At 39.1% G+C, this 26,333-nt stretch overlaps 1 protein-coding gene across 3 annotated transcripts in view; it reads right to left on the reverse strand.

Moving 5' to 3' along the window:
• Positions 1–26,333, reverse strand: part of HOOK3 (hook microtubule tethering protein 3) — a 727,656-nt gene that overhangs the window by 144,447 nt on the left and 556,876 nt on the right. The gene's annotated exons all lie outside the window — the stretch shown is intronic.

Raw genomic sequence — 26,333 nt, forward strand, 5'->3', positions numbered from 1 at the left:
GCATAAATATATGACAAACTACCATGAGGCGTAAGTTGGGTAAGTTCTTGAAGTGATGAATCAAAGCAATGCATTGAGAATAAATCACTTAAAGCGCTGGTATGTCTGCAATACACTGTAAATGCCTTATAGATCTGTAAAGCTCTGAAATGTATCGCAATTGACTATTAAGTAAGTTCTGCTTTGTGAAGAAAAAAAAAAGAAACTTAAATAAATATGATGCCTTGTATGAAACCAAAGCCGATAAACAGATGCATTAGTAAAAAGAGCAAGCAAAAAGATTTAGGCTACAGGGAAAGTAACATTACATCAAAGCAAGTATACAAAATCAGTCACCAATGATACAAAAGGTTTCCAACATTTTGTGCAAAGTAAGCCTTCTCCTTATCAAATGTTGTTTGCAGCCAATAGATGGTGATAAACGGACAATGGCTAATAGGAAATATACCTACAGATGCAGCGGCCATTATCCGATCATTTACCTGGGTGAATCATGCACTATACCACGTGGTGGTCCGAGATGGTCTTCTGCAGACTAAATGGCCCATCTAACTAACACAGCAAGGGTCTCTGCTGTGTTAATCCTACCAGGGTCTACCGGTCTGTAAGAGACATGCAGTAAGAGATAGAGGCGCGCAGTTAAGAGTGACTGATTCAGCCTCTCTCTTACTGCGCGACTCTAACAGACGAGCACAGGGGTTTTATTTAAATTCTAACACTACAGTATTGTAGCGGGGGGGGGTCTCCGAAGCTGGACCGCATTGATTTCAGGTCCGGGGACCCCCTACTTCCCGAGATACAGGCCCCATTATGGGTGCGTGCTGGTATCCCCGTCTTGTAAAAATCCTTTGGGATATTCATATTGAAGGAGATATACCAGCACCGCATAACAGGGGCCTGTATTTTGGGAAGTAAGGGGTCCCGAGGCTGAAATGAACTTTATTCCGCTCAGGAGACACCCAGTTCACGCACACTATAAACAAAAATAAAATGTAAGCAGCTTCATTACCTTAGCGGATAGCCGCTAAGGCAATGAAGGGGTTAAGGCACAATACTGTAGCAGGTTTATTGGGGGCAGAGGGAGTAATTGGCCCTTCACTCACCCCCTGTACCCCCAATAAACATTACAATATGTACTACCCACCCACTAATACACAACCCACCCACCCCGTGTCCCAACATAAAAACATTTTTTATTTTTTCTGCACAGGAGTGATACCAGCCAGCGAGGGTCCACGGTTGGACCCGCGGGTGTCGAAGGGCCTCCAGGTGGTCCCCGCGGGCATTCAGGGGCCTCCAGGTGGTCCGCGTGGGGTAAAAGGGCCCCGCGGGTCTGGGGGTCTTCGAGTGGTTCCTGCAGGTGTCTCCAGGTGGTCACCGCAGGTTTCTGTGGGCCCCATGGGGGTCCATGGGTGGTTCCCGCGGGTGTCTGGGTGTCCTTGGGAGGTTCCCACGGGTGTTCAGGGGCTTCCAGGTGGTCCTTGTGGATGTCCGGGGGTCCCCGCTGGCCTGCGGTATCAATGTTGCGCATAAAAAAAATGCAATACTTTCAAATAAATACACCCCTCAATTCATACAGTACAGTAATGGACAAAATAACTATTATCCAGATATGGATAATGGTGCATTTGCCCATTTAAAATAAAACATAAATCAGCAGCATAAAGTAAATTAAACTGGCACTTACCCCTGCCAGGATGAAGTCTGTCCTCATCTTCATGACCGTCCTTGTCCTCTGTGGGCATCAACAACAACAGCACAATAACAACCCCTTCATCAACTTAGCGGTTAGTTACCGCTACAGTAATTAAGGGGTTAACCCACCCTCCACCGCTGAAAACCAGCCCTACCCGGGGACACCACCCCTTCTACCCATTGATTAGCACAGTGTTAAAGCATGCCCATATACAGTACAGTGGTGTGAAAAAGAAAGTATACCATTTTTGAATTTTATGGTTTTACATATCAGGACATAATAACAATAATCTGTTCCTTAGCAGGTCTTAAAATTAGGTAAATAGAACCTCAGATGAACAACAACACATGACATGATTTATTTAACAAAAAAAAGCCAACATGGAGAAGCCATGTGTGAAAAACTAATTATACCTTATAGTTGTAGAACCACCTTTAGCAGCAATAACTTGAAGTAATCGTTTTCTGTATGACTTTATCAGTCTCTCACATGGTTGTGGAGGAATTTTGTCCCACTCTTCTTTACAATGTTGCTTCAGTTCATTGAGGTTTATGGGCATTTGCTTATGCACAGCTCTCTTAAGGTCCAGCCACAGCATTTCAAATCGGGTTGAGGTCTGGACTTTGACTGGGCCATTGCAACACCTTGATTCTTTTCTTTTTCAGCCATTCTGTTTTGCTGGTGTGCTTGGGACCATTGTCCTGTTGCATGACCCAATTTCGGCCAAGCTTTAGCTGTCGGACAGATGGCCTCACATTTGACTCTAGAATACTTTGGTATACTATACTCCTCTTCCTTAATGTCACTTTTATGTCTGAAGCACTTATTCCCATGACCTGTTATTTATATTATCTGTTAATTATTTGATTACCACATGTATTGCTACTGTGAAGCGCTATGTACATTAATGGCGCTATATAAATAAAGACATACAATACAATAGTATACAGAGGAGTTCATGGTCGACTCAATGATTGGAAAGTTCCCAGGTCCTGTGGCTGCAAAACAAGCCCAAATCATCACCCCTCAACCACAGTGCTTGACAGTTGGTATGAGGGGTTTGTGCTGATATGCTGTGTTTGGTTTTTGTCAAACGTGGCGCTGTGTATTATGGCCAAACATCTCCACTTTGGTCTCATATGTCCAAAGGATATTGTTCCAGAAGACTTGTGGTTTGTTCAGATGCAGCTTTGCAAACCTAAGGCATGCTGCCATGTTCTTTTTAAAAACAAGAGGCTTTCTCCTGGCAACCCTTCCAAACAAACCATACTTGTTCAGACTTTTTCTAATTGTACTTTCATGAACTTTAACATGCTAACTGAGGCCCGTAGAGTCAGATGTAACTCTTGGGTATTTTGCAATTTCTCCGAGCATTGCACTGTCTGACCTTGGGGTGAATTTGCTGGGACTTTCACTCTTGGGAAGATTGGCAACTGTCTTGAATGTTTTCCACTTTTGAATAATCTTTCTCACTGTAGAATGATGGACTTTAAATTGTTTGGAAATGGCCTTATAACCCTTCCCAGATTGATGGGCAGCAACAATTGCTCTAAGATTATTGCTGATGTCTTTCCTCCTTGGCATTGTGTTAACACACACCTGAATGCTCCAGACCAGCAAACTGCTAAAACTTTGGCTTTTATAAAGGTGGTTACACTTGCTGATGATCAATTAATCAAGGGCGTTTGATTAGCAGCACCTGCCTGCTACATAGCATCTTAATTCCTATGGAAGCACATGGCTTCTCCATTTTGGCTTTATTTTTGTTAAATAAATCATGACACAATGTAATATGTCATGTGTTGTTGTTCATCTGAGGTTGTTTTTACCTAATTGTAAGACCTGCTAAGGAACAGATGATTGTTATTATGTCCTGATATGTAAAACCATAGAATTCAAAGAGGGTGTACTTTCTTTTTCACACAACTGTAAAATAATGACCTTGAGGTTGTCATCGAGAACAAAGTCTCCATATTTGCTGATGATACTAAATTGTGTAAGGTGGTAGAATCAGAGCAGGGTGTAATTTCTCTCCAGAATGTCTTGGAGAGACTGGAAACTTGGGCAGGTAAATGGCAGATGAGATTTAATACAGATAAATGTAAGGTTATGCATTTGGGAAGCAAGTATAAACAGGCTACTTACAAATTAAATGGGGATAAATTGGGGGAATCCTTGATGGAGAAGGATTTAGGAGTGCTTGTTTACAGCAGGCTTAGCAATAGTGCTCAAAGTCATGCAGTAGCTGAAAAGGCAAACAAGATCTTATCTTGCATTAAATGGCAATGGATGGAAGGGAAGTAAATATAATTATGCCTTTTTACAAAGCATTAGTAAGACCACACTTTGAATATGGAGTACAATTTTGGGCGCCACTCCTTAGGAAAGGCATTATGGAACTAGAGAGAGTGCAGAGAAGAGCCACCAAATTAATAAAGGGGATGGACAATCTAACTTACGAGGAGAGGTTAGCTAAATTAGATTTGTTTACATTAGAAAAGAGGCATCTAAGAGGGGACATGATAACTATATACAAATATTTGGGGACAGTACAGGGAGCTTTCAAATGAACTATTCATCCCAAGGGCAGTACAATGGACTCGGGGGCATCCCTTTAGATTGGAGGAAAGGAGATTTCATCAGCAACAAAGGAAAGGGTTATTTGCAGTAAGGGCAGTTAAAATGTGGAATGCATTATCCATGGAGACTGTGATGGCAGATTCAATGGATTTGTTCAAAAAAAGGTTGAACATCTTGTTTTGAAGGGAAAGGTATACAGGGACATACCAAATAAGTAAACATGGGAAGAATGTTGATCCAGGGAGTAATCCAAGTGCTAATTCTTGGAGTCAGAAAGGAATTTATTTTTCGCTTTATGAGATTTCATTGGATGATATAACACTGGTTTTTTTGTTTGCCTTCCTCTGGATCAATAAGGTAAAGTATCTGTTGTCTAAATTTAGCATAGGTTGAACTTGATGGACGGATGTCTTTTTTCAACCTCATCTACAAAACACAGTATTACATAAAAAATAAAAACCCATTAAAAATGCCAAAACAACAATTGATTGGCAAGGTGGCACACACATGCCCTGTGGCAATGCCTGGCAATTGGTAAAAACACAAAAACACAAAAAAACACAGCGCACAACGCTCATAGTGCATTAAGAATTATATTAACTCAAAACAATTAAAAGGGTAAGTATTGTGCGTACATCAAAGTAATATTAGACAAGCATTTCTGGGATAAATGTCACCCAAACACCACGTGGAAGCCGGAGTAGATGTCGTCACAGGTATTGGAAACTGCTTCGTGACCACCGGTTCCTACTAGGCAGTTAAGGAGTCCACCAAAGTCCCTGCTCACACGGAAAGTCCAGCACATCTGCAGCTCACACAGGAGGGGCTGCTCCAAACAGAACTCCACGCCAGCTGGGTTCCTCTCACTATCCTCCGTTCAGGCACTTCCGGATTAGTGATGTCACAGGAGGGTTTCACCGGTGCTTGCGCCGGTTGCTGGATCAGTTCACGAATCGTGGAGTAGTGGGATAAAGGCAATATAACTAGCACACTTTCCAACGCGTTTCGAAACCAACAGGTTTCTTCATCAGGGAGTATTACTAATATTACTTTGATGTACGCACAATACTTACCCTTTTAATTGTTTTGAGTTAATATAATTCTTAATGCACTATGAGCGTTGTGCGCTGTGTTTTTTTGTGTTTTTATCTGTCAGCTCTAGGGGTTTTTGAGCCATCCCTGTTACCACAGCTGCAGACGCTCCATTTTGTACAATACAGGTCACGTAAATATTTTATTCTGTATTAATCACTTCACGTTATATACACTTATTAGCTGCGCAATGATTCTCCACTTCCTCACTTTCTGGCAATTGGTAACCTTCAAAAAATAAAAACATGCATAAATAAACACCACATTGCATTGCATAGAATATAAAAAGGCCAAAAAACACATTGCTTGGCAAGGTGGCACACCCATGCATGTGGGCATGAGCTGTCACTACGCCAATGCAAATGCCAACCTAAAATAAAACTATAACATTAAAAAAACTAAATCCATCTTTTTCTTACATTTTGATGTCTTCACTCACCGAATCCAGCTCCAACAGCAACTCCAGCAGCAGCAGCAGCAGCAACTCCAGGTCTACGACGTGATGATCCTTAACAGCCACGTTCCACAGGTAAAATCTTTAAGTCTTGTCTTTCTTTTCTTCATCTGTAATTTGTAATCAATTTTGGGGTCTTCTTTATCTTCATCTGTGCTTGTAATCCACTTGTGGTTCTTCTTTATCTTCATCTATTCTTCTTCTATTCATCCAATAGGGAGGTGTTGCTCCTTCACCTCCGTGCCGTCAAATGAGACAGGCTTTTATACGGCCTGTGATTGTCAGAAATATTATATTTTGTGTCTGGCATAAAAGCCCAGGAGAAGAGATGGGCTCTGTAATATGCTAAGGGTGCGACAAGTGGTCTTCAATGGGCTCTTAGTCAAAGGCTCTCCCCCACCCTGCATGTGATTGCCAGGGCGGAGGAGAACAATCACTGAGTACTTATGCAAAGTATTGTGTGTCACACCTTTAACAAAGAGGATCAAAAGAGGATCAAAGAGGAGCAGAGGTTTCTGTTCTGAATTCAAGGACAGCTGTTCTATGGGTTTTAACATTTCAGCTTTGCTGTAAGTAGGATTCTAATTTTACTCCTACCGGATGATATAGCTTTACTAGCGTCTTTAGCCCAATGGACATTTGATTGTTGTTTTATTATTTTTTAATTAATTGCATTAAATTTGTAATTATCCTTTTGTCAATCTTTTCAGTGTTTTGTTTTTAGTTTTTTGTTTTTCTATTTTAGTTGCACTATGATCTTTCTTTTTTGTCTTTGTTCTATATGTTTGTTTGTCTTTCCATGAGACTCTATTGAAGATTCCCCTCAGGATTGCTTGCCATCCATATTGGACTTTATATTTGGTCAGATTTATTCATTATCACCTTGGAGGCGCCGGTTCTTTGTATTCATTGTTTTATTGGTCTGTGTTAACCCTATTTTGCCTAGGCAGACCCTACTTTAAGTTTAAAGTTTATTATGTTAATTACTGTAACTCATATTGTCACTGTTTTATATTAGTAGCATTAGCGCTGATCACACTGCTCTTTCCCTTTCTTTGTTAAAGGTGTGACACACAATACTTTGCATAAGTACTCAGGGATTGTTCTCCTCCGCCCTGGCATTCACATGCAGGGTGGTGGAGAGCCTTTGACTAAGAGCCCATTGAAGACCATTTGTCGCACCCTGACCATTTAGCATATTACAGAGCCCATCTCTTCTCCTGGGCTTTTATGCCAGACACAAAATACAATATTTCTGACAATCACACACTAAACACACTAAAGCAAAGGCGTCTTTGGGTCTGCTAGGCTGATCACTGGCCCATCATAGCCTTTGTTATACTGTTCCTTTAAGATAGGTTTGTCAAGCCTTGATGGGCTCTATGAGGTCTCAGTGTTATAGTATTTTTATTGTTACTATTACTTTCACCCATGTCTTAATGTGTATTAGTTCTATGTTGTTTTTTAGTTTTAGCACTGTTAAGATTGATTTGTATTGATTTTATATTGTTATGCCATTATTCCAGTAATTGGTTTTAATTAGTGCTGTAGTGTATATATATATGCCAGCATGTTTTCATTCCCGACATACCCCTGATGAAGTGACTTCTGTCACGAAACGCGTAGGGTGGTGTATTGGTATTGACACTTATCATCCTCTCCCTTTGAATGGTGTCCGTATCAGACTCTAGCCTCCTAGCTCTCCGAGCTCCATTGCCTGTCCAGGCTTTCCCCCTGCCCTCGCGCTGTTCTGTGACGTCACCGGCACACCACGCGACCAGTGGGTCTGTGTGTGCGGCGTCAGCAATTTTCCCAGCAGCGTGGAGTTGCGGTTCTACTTTGTGGCACCTCTCACCAACCTTGTGGGTCTGTGTGTGTGGCAGCAGTGGTCGTCCTGGCAGTGTGGAGTCTTGGAGGCCGTGCTGTTCCACTTCTTTGCAGACGTTTCTGTTCTGAATTCAAGGACAGCTGTTCTATGGGCTTTAACATTTCAACTTTGCTGTAAGTAGGATTCTAATTTTACTCCTACCGGATGATATAGCTTTACTAGCGTCTTTAGCCCAATGGACATTTGTTTGTTGTTGTTTTATTATTTTTTAATTAATTGCATTAAATTTGTAATGATCCTTTTGTCAATCTTTTCAGTGTTTTGTTTTTAGTTTTTTGTTTTTCTATTTTAGTTGCACTATGATCTTTCTTTTTTGTCTTTGTTCTATATGTTTGTTTGTCTTTCCATGAGACTCTATTGAAGATTCCCCTCAGGATTGCTTGCCATCCATATTGGACTTTATATTTGGTCAGATTTATTCATTATCAGCCTAGCAGACCCAAAGACGCCTTTGCTTTAGTGTGTTGAAATCCCATGTTAAAGTATAGGACTCAAACTCTATATAAATTAGGGTTAGCCCTATATCCAGTGTTATTCGTTGTGACTTCGTTTTGTATCCTGAATGAATTGCCAGTCCCGTTCCTGACTGCTTCATTTCCCAAACCCTAAGTAAGTGTTCATATCTTGTGCGTTAATTGTATAATTCTGTGTGTTCACCTTTTCCAAGGAATAAACTTTCTTTATTATATCTCAGTGGCATTCAGTTCAACCCAGTGAAGTAATTTTTGTGTGTATATTATAACCCTGTCCGACGCTACCGTCACAGACATGGCGTCCCAAACTATGGCTTTGGGATCTTGCAATGTGGAGCCAAAGTTAGCAACTTTTTGTTTGCTCTGGATGCACTCAGGTCTATTGATGGAAGGCTCCATAGATGTACAGTACTATATCCATGAATTTACATACGAAAGACACTAGATGGCGCTCAAACACTATATCTATGTGCAAATAACAGTGAAAACATAAAAAAAGGATAAATATATGTAAACTTCACCGTGCAATAAAATAAAAGTAAAAACACTCAAACCCTTGTAGGACTGTTTCAGGGTCCACACTCAGAGTACAATGGAACGAAATCAGGGGAGTGTCAGTACCTGGAAAAAATATATACAAACTACCATAGTGTATACTGCTAATAAACAAAACATATAATACGGTAGGGCTCCAAGGAGCAACAGGGAGCTGGATTAGGTATATAGTCCAAAACAGCATATAATTAGGGAGAACGATATCCCAGAAGAGAGACACAGAGTCAAGGATAAAAAGCCATATAAAATTTATCCGGAAATGGTAAAAGTCAAGGCTTACAAGATACCGGAGTATAACAGGCGTGGGTAACAGGTTAGAGATGGAACGCCGAGTCGCGACCTCGTGGACCTCCTGCACGTCTGTCTCCTCTGCCGGTATCAGTCCTGTGCTGCAGGCTGGATGCCGATACGTCACTTCCGGGTTTCACGGAACAATTGGCGCCACCGGAACATCAGCTGGAGACTGTCTCCCTCAGGATATCACGTTGAGGGTTACGCTCTACGCGTTTCGCCGTATAGGGTGGACGGCTTCGTCAGGAGTGACGTAGACCCTTAGGGGGATACTATTTATACCCTTCCCAATGAAAATGACCTTTCTCCCTATAGGTCACAATGTATGATGGTCTAATTAATTGGGTAATATGTTTACTCTCACCGCTATAACAGATCTCATCACAAGTTTATACAAATATATTAAAATACAATTTAAACTTTAATACAATATATAATAATAAAAATAATATCTTTACTCATAACTAAAAAGTATATAATTAATAACAAAACACATCTAACTCAATAAAATTTATAAAATAATCCCCACATATTTCTCTTATTAGAAAAACGCCGATTGATGTGTCTCCAAAGGAAAAAGAGAAAGAAAAACACTATAAGTATTGATTGAAACAGTTTACCTAATCCAACAAATTCTTTTACTCTTTAGTATATATTTCATAAACAAGTATCTGTGTATAGAAACTTATACTCATATGAATAATATACATCAATCATAAAAAAGCATTTAATTCGAAATCCACATTTAGTCCCAGTGGAACAAGTGTTTTGGGGGTGAAAATCCAGAAACTCTCTCTCTTTTTCAGAGAGACGATTCTGTTCCCACCTCTCCAGTGTGGTAACACCTGTTCTAATACAGTAAACTTAAGACCTGATGTGTCTCCGTTATGCTTTTGAATAAAATGATTAGACAGAAAATGTGTTGTGATACCTCTTCTTACATTTCCAATATGCTCAAGTATACGTGTTTGTACTTTTCTTGACGTTTGACCCACATATTGTAGCCCACATGGGCAAGAAATAAGGTATACTACATGATCTGTTTTACATGTTAAAAGTTGTTTTATACCAAACCACTTTCCTGTCACATTTGAGGTAAAACTAAATTTATCTTCTGTCCTGTATTTACAGGCCGTACATGTAGTGCAACCGTAAAAGCCTTTATTTTGTGTTAGCCACCTATTTGCAGTTGGATTTAATTTTTGCAATGCACTAGGGGCCAATTTATCTTTTAGGGCTTTAGCTCTTTTAAAGATAACAGCTGGTTTATCTGGGACAATCTCTCCCAATATAGAATCATTTTTGACAATGTGCCAATACTTATGAATGATCTTTGAAATTTTCTCGGATTGGTTATTGTAGTTCGTAATAAATGAGAACTCAAAGTTGTTTTTTGAACTCAACTGTTTTTTACTTTTTTCACACAACAAATCTTTTCTGTCTAAATTTTCCGCTTTTGTTAATGCATTTTTTATATCCTTATCTTTATAGTTTTTCTCTTTAAACCTATTCTGTAGGAAGGCTGATTGGCTGTGGAAACTGCTATCATCAGAGCAGTTTCTCCTAATGCGTCTTATTTGCCCATATGGAACGTTTTGCAGCCATTTAGGGTGATGGCAACTATCCATAGATATATAATTATTGATATCAACACCCTTAAAAAAAGTCTTGGTTTTAATAAGACCGTCTTCAATGAAAATTTCTAAGTCTAGGAAGTTCACTTTTTCCTGACTATATTCACATGTAAAATGTAAATTTAACAAATTGTCATTCAGATAATGGGTGAACTGAATAAGTCCCTGTTCGTCACCCTTCCACACAAAGATGATGTCATCTATGTATCTACGCCATAGGCACAAATTTTCACCCAGCTCCGCAATAGACCATATATGGTCTTCCTCCCATGCTCCCATCAGAAGATTTGCGTAGCTGGGTGCAAATTTTGTGCCCATGGCGGTACCACATTTTTGTAGATAATATGTACCCTCGAACAAGAAATAGTTGTGCTCTAAGATGAATTTGATACCATCAAGAATAAAATTAGCCTGTTCATTTGGCATCTTAGAATCTTTGGCTAATGCTCTGTCAACTGCCTCGTGTCCGTCTCTGTGGTTTATGCAGGTGTATAGTGACGTGACATCGCACGTCACTAAATACCATCCCTTTTCCCAGACTTGATTGTCTAAGATACGCAAGATGTCAGTGGTATCTTTAAGGTAAGAGGGAAGTTCTTTCACATATTTTTGTAAATAGACGTCTATGTAGGCGGATAGATGTGACGTTAAGGAATCTATGCCTGCAATAATGGGCCTTCCTGGGGGGTTAATGATACTTTTATGTAATTTAGGAAGGTAATAAAATATAGGTCTAACGGGGTTATCTCTATATAAAAAATTATATTCTTCATTGTTTATTACTTCTTCCATTTTACCTTTATCTAGCAGAATTTTGAGATCTTTTAGAAAATCTGCCGTTGGGTCTTTTTTTAAAGGTAAATAGGTGTGGCTATCTCCCAGGATCCTATTGGACTCAGCAATATAATCCTTTCTGTCCAAGATAGCTATACCACCCCCTTTATCAGCTTGTTTTATCACTACAGAGGTGTCTTCCTGTAAAGTTTTTAAAGCTGTTTTCTCAGAATTTGTTAAATTATTTTCAAACATTTTTTCTGACTCTACCAATTTTTCAAAATCTTTTTGTATCAGATTTGAAAATACCTCTAAGTTATTACCCTTTGCGAATTTAGGATAAAACATAGAAGGTAATTTCAGACCAGAATGGACTAAAGTTGGTATTCCTGTAGACGTGATATTTGAGCAATTCTCATTTGAATCTTTTTTTAGATTATCAGATGTTCTCTGCTCCACTTCTTTGGTTCTAAAAAACCTTTTGATGGTAAGTTTTCTAAGGAACCTTTGTGCGTCTACAAAAAGGCCGAAATTGCTGGGACCTACAGTTGGAGCATATTTGAGTCCCTTTGCCATTAGTGATTTTTCTGGTTCAGTAAGTACTTTTGAACTTAGGTTGAAGATGTTGTTCCCTATCTCTTGCTTTTTTTGAGATGTTTCTTTTTTTCTTCTTCTTCCCCGTTTTCTTCTACTCTTGTTCTTTTCCTTTCTGATGAGGGATCCCTCCTTGTCAGTGGAGCCTATTTGTTTGCTCTCTGAAAAGAAGTGGACCCCCCCTCCCCTAAAAAATCCTTCTGTGTTTCATTTTTAGGGCCATTTTTGGTAAATAATCTTTCTTTTTGGACTTCCCTTAGTTCTTTTCTATTGTTAGTCACTATTTCTATTTCAGAGTCAAAGTCTATACTTATAGTCCTTTTGGGAGTTTTTTTTAACATTAATCTTTATGTTTGACTTATTAGGAGTATTATTTGATTTAGTAGGAGTTCTACTTTGTTTATTTCTCCAATTCTCCTGTTTTGGACTTTGTCTGTATTTCGTTTGAGCCTCTTTTATATTTTTAAAAGGTTTTTTCCTTTCCCTTGATTTATCCCTCTTGGAAGATAATTTTTTATTCTGGGGTTTTTCATGGGTTTTTGTGGGGAATTTAGCTTCGATTATTAAAATCTCCTTGGCACTATCCCTCTCATCAAGATCAGATTTTCTCGGAGGTCCATCTTTGTAATCTTCTTCATCTCTAAGAAATTTTTTAACTTTCTTAGTGATGGTCTCCTTTCTGATCTTGTCTAATTTGTTCTGCAGATTGGTATCTTTTTCTCTGAACAAACTTGTTTGGCTCAGATTCCCAATCCTTGATTCAAGTTCATTGATTTCAATATCAATCTGCAGAACATGATTTTTCTGCTGTTCAATAATGAGATTGATTAAATCTCTTGAACATCCTTCCAGCAGATTGTACCATTTATCAACAAACGCCTCATCCTCCAAATCCATGGATGGGTGTTTCTTGATTCTTAAGCCTCTTGGGACTCTACCACTTATTATGTATTGTTCCAAAAAAGTGTAATCCCAAAATTTCTTAATATCTTTAACAAAAAGTTTTTCTAATTTTTCAAATTCAGATTCTAAGGTGTGTGACTCTTCAACTATTGAATCAGAGTCTAAATTAAGTTTTAGAATGTTACTAAAATCCACAACCCTTGTGTGCCTTCTAGAGAAAATATTAGAAACATTGTTATCAATTTCTATATCTTCTATTTCCAGTGGTGCTGCCATACTAGTGATTGAAACAAACAGAAATTACATACGAAAGACACTAGATGGCGCTCAAACACTATATCTATGTGCAAATAACAGTGAAAACATAAAAAAAGGATAAATATATGTAAACTTCACCGTGCAATAAAATAAAAGTAAAAACACTCAAACCCTTGTAGGACTGTTTCAGGGTCCACACTCAGAGTACAATGGAATGAAATCAGGGGAGCGTCAGTACCTGGAAAAAATATATACAAACTACCATAGTGTATACTGCTAATAAACAAAACATATAATACGGTAGGGCTCCAAGGAGCAACAGGGAGCTGGATTAGGTATATAGTCCAAAACAGCATATAATTAGGGAGAACGATATCCCAGAAGAGAGACACAGAGTCAAGGATAAAAAGCCATATAAAATTTATCCGGAAATGGTAAAAGTCAAGGCTTACAAGATACCGGAGTATAACAGGCGTGGGTAACAGGTTAGAGATGGAACGCCGAGTCGCGACCTCGTGGACCTCCTGCACGTCTGTCTCCTCTGCCGGTATCAGTCCTGTGCTGCAGGCTGGATGCCGATACGTCACTTCCGGGTTTCACGGAACAGTTGGCGCCACCGGAACATCAGCTGGAGACTGTCTCCCTCAGGATATCACGTTGAGGGTTACGCTCTACGCGTTTCGCCGTATAGGGTGGACGGCTTCGTCAGGAGTGACGTAGACCCTTAGGGGGATACTATTTATACCCTTCCCAATGAAAATGACCTTTCTCCCTATAGGTCACAATGTATGATGGTCTAATTAATTGGGTAATATGTTTACTCTCACCGCTATAACAGATCTCATCACAAGTTTATACAAATATATTAAAATACAATTTAAACTTTAATACAATATATAATAATAAAAATAATATCTTTACTCATAACTAAAAAGTATATAATTAATAACAAAACACATCTAACTCAATAAAATTTATAAAATAATCCCCACATATTTCTCTTATTAGAAAAACGCCGATTGATGTGTCTCCAAAGGAAAAAGAGAAAGAAAAACACTATAAGTATTGATTGAAACAGTTTACCTAATCCAACAAATTCTTTTAAACCAGCTGTTATCTTTAAAAGAGCTAAAGCCCTAAAAGATAAATTGGCCCCTAGTGCATTGCAAAAATTAAATCCAACTGCAAATAGGTGGCTAACACAAAATAAAGGCTTTTACGGTTGCACTACATGTACGGCCTGTAAATACAGGACAGAAGATAAATTTAGTTTTACCTCAAATGTGACAGGAAAGTGGTTTGGTATAAAACAACTTTTAACATGTAAAACAGATCATGTAGTATACCTTATTTCTTGCCCATGTGGGCTACAATATGTGGGTCAAACGTCAAGAAAAGTACAAACACGTATACTTGAGCATATTGGAAATGTAAGAAGAGGTATCACAACACATTTTCTGTCTAATCATTTTATTCAAAAGCATAACGGAGACACATCAGGTCTTAAGTTTACTGTATTAGAACAGGTGTTACCACACTGGAGAGGTGGGAACAGAATCGTCTCTCTGAAAAAGAGAGAGAGTTTCTGGATTTTCACCCTCAAAACACTTGTTCCACTGGGACTAAATGTGGATTTCGAATTAAATGCTTTTTTATGATTGATGTATATTATTCATATGAGTATAAGTTTCTATACACAGATACTTGTTTATGAAATATATACTAAAGAGTAAAAGAATTTGTTGGATTAGGTAAACTGTTTCAATCAATACTTATAGTGTTTTTCTTTCTCTTTTTCCTTTGGAGACACATCAATCGGCGTTTTTCTAATAAGAGAAATATGTGGGGATTATTTTATAAATTTTATTGAGTTAGATGTGTTTTGTTATTAATTATATACTTTTTAGTTATGAGTAAAGATATTATTTTTATTATTATATATTGTATTAAAGTTTAAATTGTATTTTAATATATTTGTATAAACTTGTGATGAGATCTGTTATAGCGGTGAGAGTAAACATATTACCCAATTAATTAGACCATCATACATTGTGACCTATAGGGAGAAAGGTCATTTTCATTGGGAAGGGTATAAATAGTATCCCCCTAAGGGTCTACGTCACTCCTGACGAAGCCGTCCACCCTATACGGCGAAACGCGTAGAGCGTAACCCTCAACGTGATATCCTGAGGGAGACAGTCTCCAGCTGATGTTCCGGTGGCGCCAACTGTTCCGTGAAACCCGGAAGTGACGTATCGGCATCCAGCCTGCAGCACAGGACTGATACCGGCAGAGGAGACAGACGTGCAGGAGGTCCACGAGGTCGCGACTCGGCGTTCCATCTCTAACCTGTTACCCACGCCTGTTATACTCCGGTATCTTGTAAGCCTTGACTTTTACCATTTCCGGATAAATTTTATATGGCTTTTTATCCTTGACTCTGTGTCTCTCTTCTGGGATATCGTTCTCCCTAATTATATGCTGTTTTGGACTATATACCTAATCCAGCTCCCTGTTGCTCCTTGGAGCCCTACCGTATTATATGTTTTGTTTATTAGCAGTATACACTATGGTAGTTTGTATATATTTTTTCCAGGTACTGACGCTCCCCTGATTTCGTTCCATTGTACTCTGAGTGTGGACCCTGAAACAGTCCTACAAGGGTTTGAGTGTTTTTACTTTTATTTTATTGCACGGTGAAGTTTACATATATTTATCCTTTTTTTATGTTTTCACTGTTATTTGCACATAGATATAGTGTTTGAGCGCCATCTAGTGTCTTTCGTATGTAATTTCTGTTTGTTTCAATCACTAGTATGGCAGCACCACTGGAAATAGAAGATATAGAAATTGATAACAATGTTTCTAATATTTTCTCTAGAAGGCACACAAGGGTTGTGGATTTTAGTAACATTCTAAAACTTAATTTAGACTCTGATTCAATAGTTGAAGAGTCACACACCTTAGAATCTGAATTTGAAAAATTAGAAAAACTTTTTGTTAAAGATATTAAGAAATTTTGGGATTACACTTTTTTGGAACAATACATAATAAGTGGTAGAGTCCCAAGAGGCTTAAGAATCAAGAAACACCCATCCATGGATTTGGAGGATGAGGCGTTTGTTGATAAATGGTACAATCTGCTGGAAGGATGTTCAAGAGATTTAATCAATCTCATTATTGAACAGCAGAAAAATCATGTTCTGCAGATTGATATTGAAATCAATGAACTTGAATCAAGGATTGGGAATCTGAGCCAAACAAGTTTGTTCAGAGAAAAAGATACCAATCTGCAGAACAAATTAGACAAGATCAGAAAGGAGACCATCACTAAGAAAGTTAAAAAATTTCTTAGAGATGAAGAAGATTACAAAGATGGACCTCCGAGAAAATCTGATCTTGATGAGAGGGATAGTGCCAAGGAGATTTTAATAATCGAAGCTAAATTCCCCACAAAAACCCATGAAAAACCCCAGAATAAAAAATTATCTTCCAAGAGGGATAAATCAAGGGAAAGGAAAAAACCTTTTAAAAATATAAAAGAGGCTCAAACGAAATACAGACAAAGTCCAAAACAGGAGAATTGGAGAAATAAACAAAGTAGAACTCCTACTAAATCAAATAATACTCCTAATAAGTCAAACATAAAGATTAATGTTAAAAAAACTCCCAAAAGGACTATAAGTATAGACTTTGACTCTGAAATAGAAATAGTGACTAACAATAGAAAAGAACTAAGGGAAGTCCAAAAAGAAAGATTATTTACCAAAAATGGCCCTAAAAATGAAACACAGAAGGATTTTTTAGGGGAGGGGGGGTCCACTTCTTTTCAGAGAGCAAACAAATATGCTCCACTGACAAGGAGGGATCCCTCATCAGAAAGGAAAAGAACAAGAGTAGAAGAAAACGGGGAAGAAGAAGAAAAAAAGAAACATCTCAAAAAAAGCAAGAGATAGGGAACAACATCTTCAACCTAAGTTCAAAAGTACTTACTGAACCAGAAAAATCACTAATGGCAAAGGGACTCAAATATGCTCCAACTGTAGGTCCCAGCAATTTCGGCCTTTTTGTAGACGCACAAAGGTTCCTTAGAAAACTTACCATCAAAAGGTTTTTTAGAACCAAAGAAGTGGAGCAGAGAACATCTGATTATCTAAAAAAAGATTCAAATGAGAATTGCTCAAATATCACGTCTATAGGAATACCAACTTTAGTCCATTCTGGTCTGAAATTACCTTCTATGTTTTATCCTAAATTCGCAAAGGGTAATAACTTAGAGGTATTTTCAAATCTGATACAAAAAGATTTTGAAAAATTGGTAGAGTCAGAAAAAATGTTTGAAAATAATTTAACAAATTCTGAGAAAACAGCTTTAAAAACTTTACAGGAAGACACCTCTGTAGTGATAAAACAAGCTGATAAAGGGGGTGGTATAGCTATCTTGGACAGAAAGGATTATATTGCTGAGTCCAATAGGATCCTGGGAGATAGCCACACCTATTTACCTTTAAAAAAAGACCCAACTGCAGATTTTCTAAAAGATCTCAAAATTCTGCTAGATAAAGGTAAAATGGAAGAAGTAATAAACAATGAAGAATATAATTTTTTATATAGAGATAACCCCGTTAGACCTATATTTTATTACCTTCCTAAATTACATAAAAGTATCATTAACCCCCCAGGAAGGCCCATTATTGCAGGCATAGATTCCTTAACGTCACATCTATCCGCCTACATAGACGTCTATTTACAAAAATATGTGAAAGAACTTCCCTCTTACCTTAAAGATACCACTGACATCTTGCGTATCTTAGACAATCAAGTCTGGGAAAAGGGATGGTATTTAGTGACGTGCGATGTCACGTCACTATACACCTGCATAAACCACAGAGACGGACACGAGGCAGTTGACAGAGCATTAGCCAAAGATTCTAAGATGCCAAATGAACAGGCTAATTTTATTCTTGATGGTATCAAATTCATCTTAGAGCACAACTATTTCTTGTTCGAGGGTACATATTATCTACAAAAATGTGGTACCGCCATGGGCACAAAATTTGCACCCAGCTACGCAAATCTTCTGATGGGAGCATGGGAGGAAGACCATATATGGTCTATTGCGGAGCTGGGTGAAAATTTGTGCCTATGGCGTAGATACATAGATGACATCATCTTTGTGTGGAAGGGTGACGAACAGGGACTTATTCAGTTCACCCATTATCTGAATGACAATTTGTTAAATTTACATTTTACATGTGAATATAGTCAGGAAAAAGTGAACTTCCTAGACTTAGAAATTTTCATTGAAGACGGTCTTATTAAAACCAAGACTTTTTTTAAGGGTGTTGATATCAATAATTATATATCTATGGATAGTTGCCATCACCCTAAATGGCTGCAAAACGTTCCATATGGGCAAATAAGACGCATTAGGAGAAACTGCTCTGATGATAGCAGTTTCCACAGCCAATCAGCCTTCCTACAGAATAGGTTTAAAGAGAAAAACTATAAAGATAAGGATATAAAAAATGCATTAACAAAAGCGGAAAATTTAGACAGAAAAGATTTGTTGTGTGAAAAAAGTAAAAAACAGTTGAGTTCAAAAAACAACTTTGAGTTCTCATTTATTACGAACTACAATAACCAATCCGAGAAAATTTCAAAGATCATTCATAAGTATTGGCACATTGTCAAAAATGATTCTATATTGGGAGAGATTGTCCCAGATAAACCAGCTGTTATCTTTAAAAGAGCTAAAGCCCTAAAAGATAAATTGGCCCCTAGTGCATTGCAAAAATTAAATCCAACTGCAAATAGGTGGCTAACACAAAATAAAGGCTTTTACGGTTGCACTACATGTACGGCCTGTAAATACAGGACAGAAGATAAATTTAGTTTTACCTCAAATGTGACAGGAAAGTGGTTTGGTATAAAACAACTTTTAACATGTAAAACAGATCATGTAGTATACCTTATTTCTTGCCCATGTGGGCTACAATATGTGGGTCAAACGTCAAGAAAAGTACAAACACGTATACTTGAGCATATTGGAAATGTAAGAAGAGGTATCACAACACATTTTCTGTCTAATCATTTTATTCAAAAGCATAACGGAGACACATCAGGTCTTAAGTTTACTGTATTAGAACAGGTGTTACCACACTGGAGAGGTGGGAACAGAATCGTCTCTCTGAAAAAGAGAGAGAGTTTCTGGATTTTCACCCCCAAAACACTTGTTCCACTGGGACTAAATGTGGATTTCGAATTAAATGCTTTTTTATGATTGATGTATATTATTCATATGAGTATAAGTTTCTATACACAGATACTTGTTTATGAAATATATACTAAAGAGTAAAAGAATTTGTTGGATTAGGTAAACTGTTTCAATCAATACTTATAGTGTTTTTCTTTCTCTTTTTCCTTTGGAGACACATCAATCGGCGTTTTTCTAATAAGAGAAATATATGGGGATTATTTTATAAATTTTATTGAGTTAGATGTGTTTTGTTATTAATTATATACTTTTTAGTTATGAGTAAAGATATTATTTTTATTATTATATATTGTATTAAAGTTTAAATTGTATTTTAATATATTTGTATAAACTTGTGATGAGATCTGTTATAGCGGTGAGAGTAAACATATTACCCAATTAATTAGACCATCATACATTGTGACCTATAGGGAGAAAGGTCATTTTCATTGGGAAGGGTATAAATAGTATCCCCCTAAGGGTCTACGTCACTCCTGACGAAGCCGTCCACCCTATACGGCAAAACGCGTAGAGCGTAACCCTCAACGTGATATCCTGAGGGAGACAGTCTCCAGCTGATGTTCCGGTGGCGCCAACTGTTCCGTGAAACCCGGAAATGACGTATCGGCATCCAGCCTGCAGCACAGGACTGATACCGGCAGAGGAGACAGACGTGCAGGAGGTCCACGAGGTCGCGACTCGGCGTTCCATCTCTAACCTGTTACCCACGCCTGTTATACTCCGGTATCTTGTAAGCCTTGACTTTTACCATTTCCGGATAAATTTTATATGGCTTTTTATCCTTGACTCTGTGTCTCTCTTCTGGGATATCGTTCTCCCTAATTATATGCTGTTTTGGACTATATACCTAATCCAGCTCCCTGTTGCTCCTTGGAGCCCTACCGTATTATATGTTTTGTTTATTAGCAGTATACACTATGGTAGTTTGTATATATTTTTTCCAGGTACTGACGCTCCCCTGATTTCGTTCCACTATATCCATGAATATCTGTAGACACAATTCCCATTGTCCTTGTAGAACTGCTTGCCTGCCAACAAGTCTGTCTTTACATTTTTCTCTTCCCCGAAATGTAGATCACCGAAAGGTGGGGAACTGCTTGTTATACCCACATCAAAATCCTTGAGACCTCTCTGAGCTTTCATAATTTGGGTGCCCCAGTGTTGGTTTATCTAGACTATGGCTTTGACATTGTCCAACAAAATCCAGAGTGGAAAGTCCTTCAAGGCTGGACTCAGTCTCTGGATAGCGTAAAATACTGCATGAATTACGAGAACATTGATGAGTAATTTGGTCTTTGCTGGTGACCAGTGACCCTGGACTGATACGTCCTGTCAAACTGACAATGGTAGTAAGGAGGTTCCATATGTAGGCAGTTATGGACCAGCCTTTTTGAAGGTTCTCGTCTAAGTCAAAGGCGGCTTTGTCTAGTGGATGCCAATATAAAAATGCTGTCATGCGGTGTGGAAAATTGTCCCTTCGTGTCAAATAAAAAATTGACCTATAAACATCTGAAATGGAATCTGTTCAATGTAGAAGGATTTTAGGATAAAACCCCTGCATTTAAAATATGAATTTATATTTACAACTAGGAGTGTCCATGCTGTAACCTAAGCACTGTACTACTTCTATATACTAAATCAAAAATGTAAACAATTATTGTCTTTTGGGCTTGAATTGAACTTTGCACATTTTGAAGAGAGTGATTGAATTTTAGGACACATTTGCTACAATAGATTTTTTTAATGTCAATTTCATATTTTGCTTAGTAAACAAGGACAATGGACCCCAACAATTATATTTTTCTGTAACTTTGGTGGTGGCAGTGTTAGGGTGATATTTGAGATGGATTGATGGGGGATATTACTCATTTGAGGAATTCTGCAGGAGTGAAAAGTGTATCAGCTAGATAGCTGTGTGCATTAATCTATAAGTCACATGCTCACAGGTGTGCCGTTCGCAACAGTCATCCAAAGCTTTTCCAAAAAGACAAGAACTGTTATAAGGCAGGGGTACTACCTTCAGTTTGGAAGATGTGGCTGCCGCCCAAAGCTTCAACTACAGCACTCTCAAAGTGGATACTGCATATGCTGAGGATCTAATGGTAAGCCGGAGGATATCCATTGATTAGTCACACAGAAAATCAATGTTGTAATTGCTTCTATTGATTGGATTAGCTGGCTACTGATTTTATTTAGTGAAGTGTGTTTTTTGGGAGTATAGTTAGGTTTTATTACTGTGTGTCTTGTGTATTACTGTATTTTTATTAGGGTGCCCATTGAGTGCTATAGAGGCTTATCATGCCCATATTATTATTATATGGGTATGATGTACCACTATACTACTCAATGGGTATAGGGTGGGTATAGTCAGTCTGGGGTGGGTGCTTAGACCTCACGGGTGAGTGAAGGGGGTATTAGCCCTAAGGATGGGTGTTTAGACCTTGCGGGGGGGTAGCGGTTGGGTTAACCCCTTTATTACCTTAGCGGTATTAACCGCTAAGGTAATGAAGGGGTTAACTCCCCCCGCAACCCGCCCGCAATGCCTAAACAGCCACTAAGGGCCAAATTCCCCCTTCACCCACCCCGGATAGCCACTGTATTGTATTGTACTGTATGTTTATTACAGTAAGCCTGGCACGGGTGTTTAACCCCTTCATTGCCTTAGCGGTTAGCCGCTAAGGTAATGAAGTTGCTGTACATTCATGTTTCCTGCCTCGGATGCATGCCGGGGGGGTCCGGAGCTGCTATTAATGGCTATCAGCTCCGGAGACCCCCGGCATCAATCCGAGGCAGGAAAGGGGCCTGATTTCTTCTAAGTCCCGACCCATCGCAGCTCATCGAGGCATTTACCCACCAATTGTCCAACAATTTTGTGGGGAAGTGGATTTGGGGAGAAAATCGTTTTTTAAGCCTGCGATGGGCCGCGACACCCGACTCGCGGGTCTCTGAATAGCAGGAGTTTATCAACCCTCCGAAAATGGTCGATAAGGGCCTGATCGCTGCTCAGTCAGCGAATTTCGGACAGAGATAAAATTTTGCGTCGATACAGGCCGTTATCGAGCACTTATCGAGGCTATCTGAATACCAGTAGCCATTTTGGTCGATAAGTGCTCGATAAGGGCCTTATCGAGGCTTTCTGAATAAGGCCCTTTATCCTATATCTTACTCATTGATCCAGAGGAAGGCAAACAAAAAACCCCAGTGACATATCATCCAATGATATTTCATAAGGGGAAAAATAAATTCCTTCCTGACTCCAAGAATTGGCAATCGGATTAATCCCTGGATCAACATCCTTCCCATGTATACTTATTTGGTATATCCATGTATACCTTTCCCATCTAAAAAGATGTCAAACCTTTTTTTGAACTAATCTATTGTATCTGCCATCACAGTCTCCATGGGTAATGAATTCCACATTTTAACTGCCCTTACTGTAAAGAACCCTTTCCTTTGTTGTTGGTGAAATCTCCTTTCCTCCAACCTTAAGGGATGGCCCGAGTTCTTTGTACTGCCCGTGGGATGAACAGTTCTTTTGAAAGCTCCTTTTACTGTCCCCGAATATATTTGTATATAGTTATCATATCCCCTCTTAGACACTTCTTTTCTAATGTAAATAAATCTAATTTAGCTAGCCTCTCCTCACAAGTTAGATTGTCCATCCCCTTTATTAATTTGGTGGCTCTTCTCTGCACTCTCTCTAGTTCCATAATGTCTTTTCTTAGGATTGGTGTCCAAAATTGTACACCATATTCAAGGTGTGGTCTTATTAATGCTTTATAAAGGGGCATAATTATGTTTACTTCCCTTCCATCCATTGCCCGTTTGATGCAAGATAAGATCTTGTTTGCCTTTGCAGCTACTGCATGACATTGGGCACTATTGCTAAGCCTGCTGTCTACAAGCACTCCTAAATCCTTCTCCATCAAGGATTCCCCCAATATATCTCCATTTAATTTGTAAGTCGCCTTTTTATTCTTGCATCCCAAATGCATAACCTTACATTTATCTGTATTAAACCCCATTTGCCATTTATCTGCCCACGTTTCCAGTCTCTCCAAGTCCTTCTGAAGAGAAAATACATCCTGCTCTGATTCTAATACCTTACACAATTTAGTATCATCAGCAAAGATGGAGACTTTGCTCTCGATGCTAACCTCAAGGTCATTAATAAACAAGTTAAAAAGCAGGGGTCCCAGTACCGATCCCTGAGGTACTCCACTCACGACTTTAGCCCAACCTGAAAAAGTTCCATTTATGACAATCCTCTGTTGTCTGTCCTTTAACCAGTTTTCAATCCAGGTGCATATATTATTATACAGTCCAATATTCTTTATTTTGTACACCAACCTCTTGTGTGAAACCGTATCAAAAGCCTTTGCAAAATCTAAGTAGACCACATCAACTGCATTACCCTGGTCTAAATTCCTACATACCTCCTCAAAGAAAAAAATAAGGTTAGTTTGGTATGATCTATCCTTCATAAATCCACAGAGTCCTTAAATATTAAATATAATGGTTTGGCTATTACTGAGCTTAACTCCTTGAGAACTCTTGGATATATGCCATCGAGGCCAGGTGCCTTATTTACTTTATTTTTTTCAAGGCGCTTATGAACTTCTTCCTCAGTTAACCAATTGTTCATTAATATGGAGTTTGTGGCTTATTTATTTAACTACTATTAGTTCTTTAAAAGAAGAACTATCTTCTAAGGGAATGGTCATCAGTCTTGCTATCCATGCAATCATCATGTCCACCATAGGAGGATGACTATGTTTTGCAGTCTTCTTCCTGGAATGTGTACATCTTAGTAAAAAGTCTTGTCGCATTACCAAGTCTTTCTGCAAATTTCTATTCAGAACAGATAAAAATTGGCAGCAAGCCAGAGCGCCATCCCCTGATGAAATCCGCTGAGACGGATGAAACGCGTAGGGTCACGTGGTATAGGAACTACGGTGATTGAGCAGCCCAGACGCCAGAGTGCAGACATTCCCTGTTTCCTCATTGGTGAAGGTTCGTGCACAGCCGTGGAGACCAGGAACCGCAAGAAGCTCATCCAGGTTGTCGGAGAGAGGCTTAAAACGGTGACACCAGTAGCAGCAGTAACAACTTGCAGTGCAAACAACTGCATGAAAACGGAAGATAACAGTGGAAGTCTGACGTCGGTCTGGTGCATGGGCTTGTCCCATAAAATGCTTTTAAATCACTGAAAAAGTGCGAGTGTGCAACTGTCTGTCTATGGTAAATTAAACCTTTTATATCAGATTTTACACATGGATCGGGCGCTTTTTCTTTCTCTTTTGTTCTAATAGGTTTCGTTGGGAGGTTGGTGAGCCCAAGAAGAAAGCTGCCCGGACCACATTTTTCTTTTTAAAATGACTCATATGGACATTTAAGTATTGTTTTATTAATTTTCATTTTTTGCCATTTTTTACATTTTTACAGAGACTATTTCTTTCACGGTATATTTGTTCCATATGATTAGATTTTTTATATGTTATAGTTAATTGTTTATATTTTTCAATTGCTACTCACTTTTTTAATTTTTCAATTTTTCATTGTTATTATATTTATATATATATATATATATATATTATTTTTTTTTACATATTATTTTTACATCCATTTGTTCCTGTCATGGAACAGGAATACCCCTGTCTGCCTCTTCTGTTCAGCCCCCCTCTCCCTTGGCAGTTCTGCTTGCTAGCTGTACATGGATGTACTTTCCCTGCAGCTTACTCCCAGTGCAGATGGAATGGATACATTAAGTAGCTTTTTTCCTTCCAAGCTGTCACACCCCTGGTTGCTCTGGCAACACCTCCAGTCCTCCAGTTAATGGACTTTCCCATTTTTCTCCCCTGTCTTTTTGCTGACAGTAGTGCGGTCTCACTCCATTTTAGTGTGACCCTTGCCCATCACTTCCTTTCCACCATTACCTCTGGATGAGTGAGCACTGCTGTATACTCCTGTATGGTAGGATTATCTTCTCACCTGCTCTTAACTACCAGACACACACAGAGAGACACTATTCATACGTACATCTCTTCACAAGTGACTGTATTTTATGCTACTTTCCCCAAATAAAGTAAAGAAAAGAAACAGACCTTGTCGTGCTTGGAAAAGAGGGCCGAGTTGACACTATCTGAGCTAAATCACCTTACACAGGATCCCTGGCTTCCAGAATAGTGAGAAGATATCGTGTGCCTTACAGACACTTACAGGAGCTGCTACTACAGACTCCATGATAAAACAGAGCAGTCTTTGCAGACAAAGAAGCGCCAAGTAGCTCAAATTGCACACAGCCTGCAGCCTTCACAGACTAGCAGCAGCCCACACTGCACAGCAGCTTTGCAAACAAACAGTGCTTCTTACACAAAACCTAACTGCCTTTTCTCTGTCTGAGTTCACCCCCTGCACAGCCCCATAGTGAGGAGCCACCATCTCACCTACCCCTGCGCACGTCCCCACGGCTGGTGCCATCAAGGTCCACGCTACCGGACACCCCCCAGGACACGGGTCAGAGCCACCGGACACCTGTGAGTACAGCTACCCCTACGCTGCACGCTGCAGGACACCGCTCGGCATCATTTGAGACAGACGCCCATCGCTGACAAAGGTAAAAGACCGCACGCCACACGCGCTGGCTAAAGGCCTACACACACCCACAGCATGGCAGAACTCAGAGCCTCACCAGACATCACGCAGGAAAGCGATCACTCAGACACAGAGACCGCTGCACAACTGCAACAGGCGCAGACAGACGCAAGGCCTAAACGGACAGTAACACTGACACAAAAGGCCCGCGAAAAATATGAGACTGACATTGAAGCGCACTGCGCTAAATTAGAGTTGGCCTGGGAGACA

This window comes from Ascaphus truei, chromosome 1 (genome assembly GCF_040206685.1).
Source record: "Ascaphus truei isolate aAscTru1 chromosome 1, aAscTru1.hap1, whole genome shotgun sequence".
NCBI classification, from domain to species: Eukaryota; Metazoa; Chordata; class Amphibia; order Anura; family Ascaphidae; genus Ascaphus; species Ascaphus truei.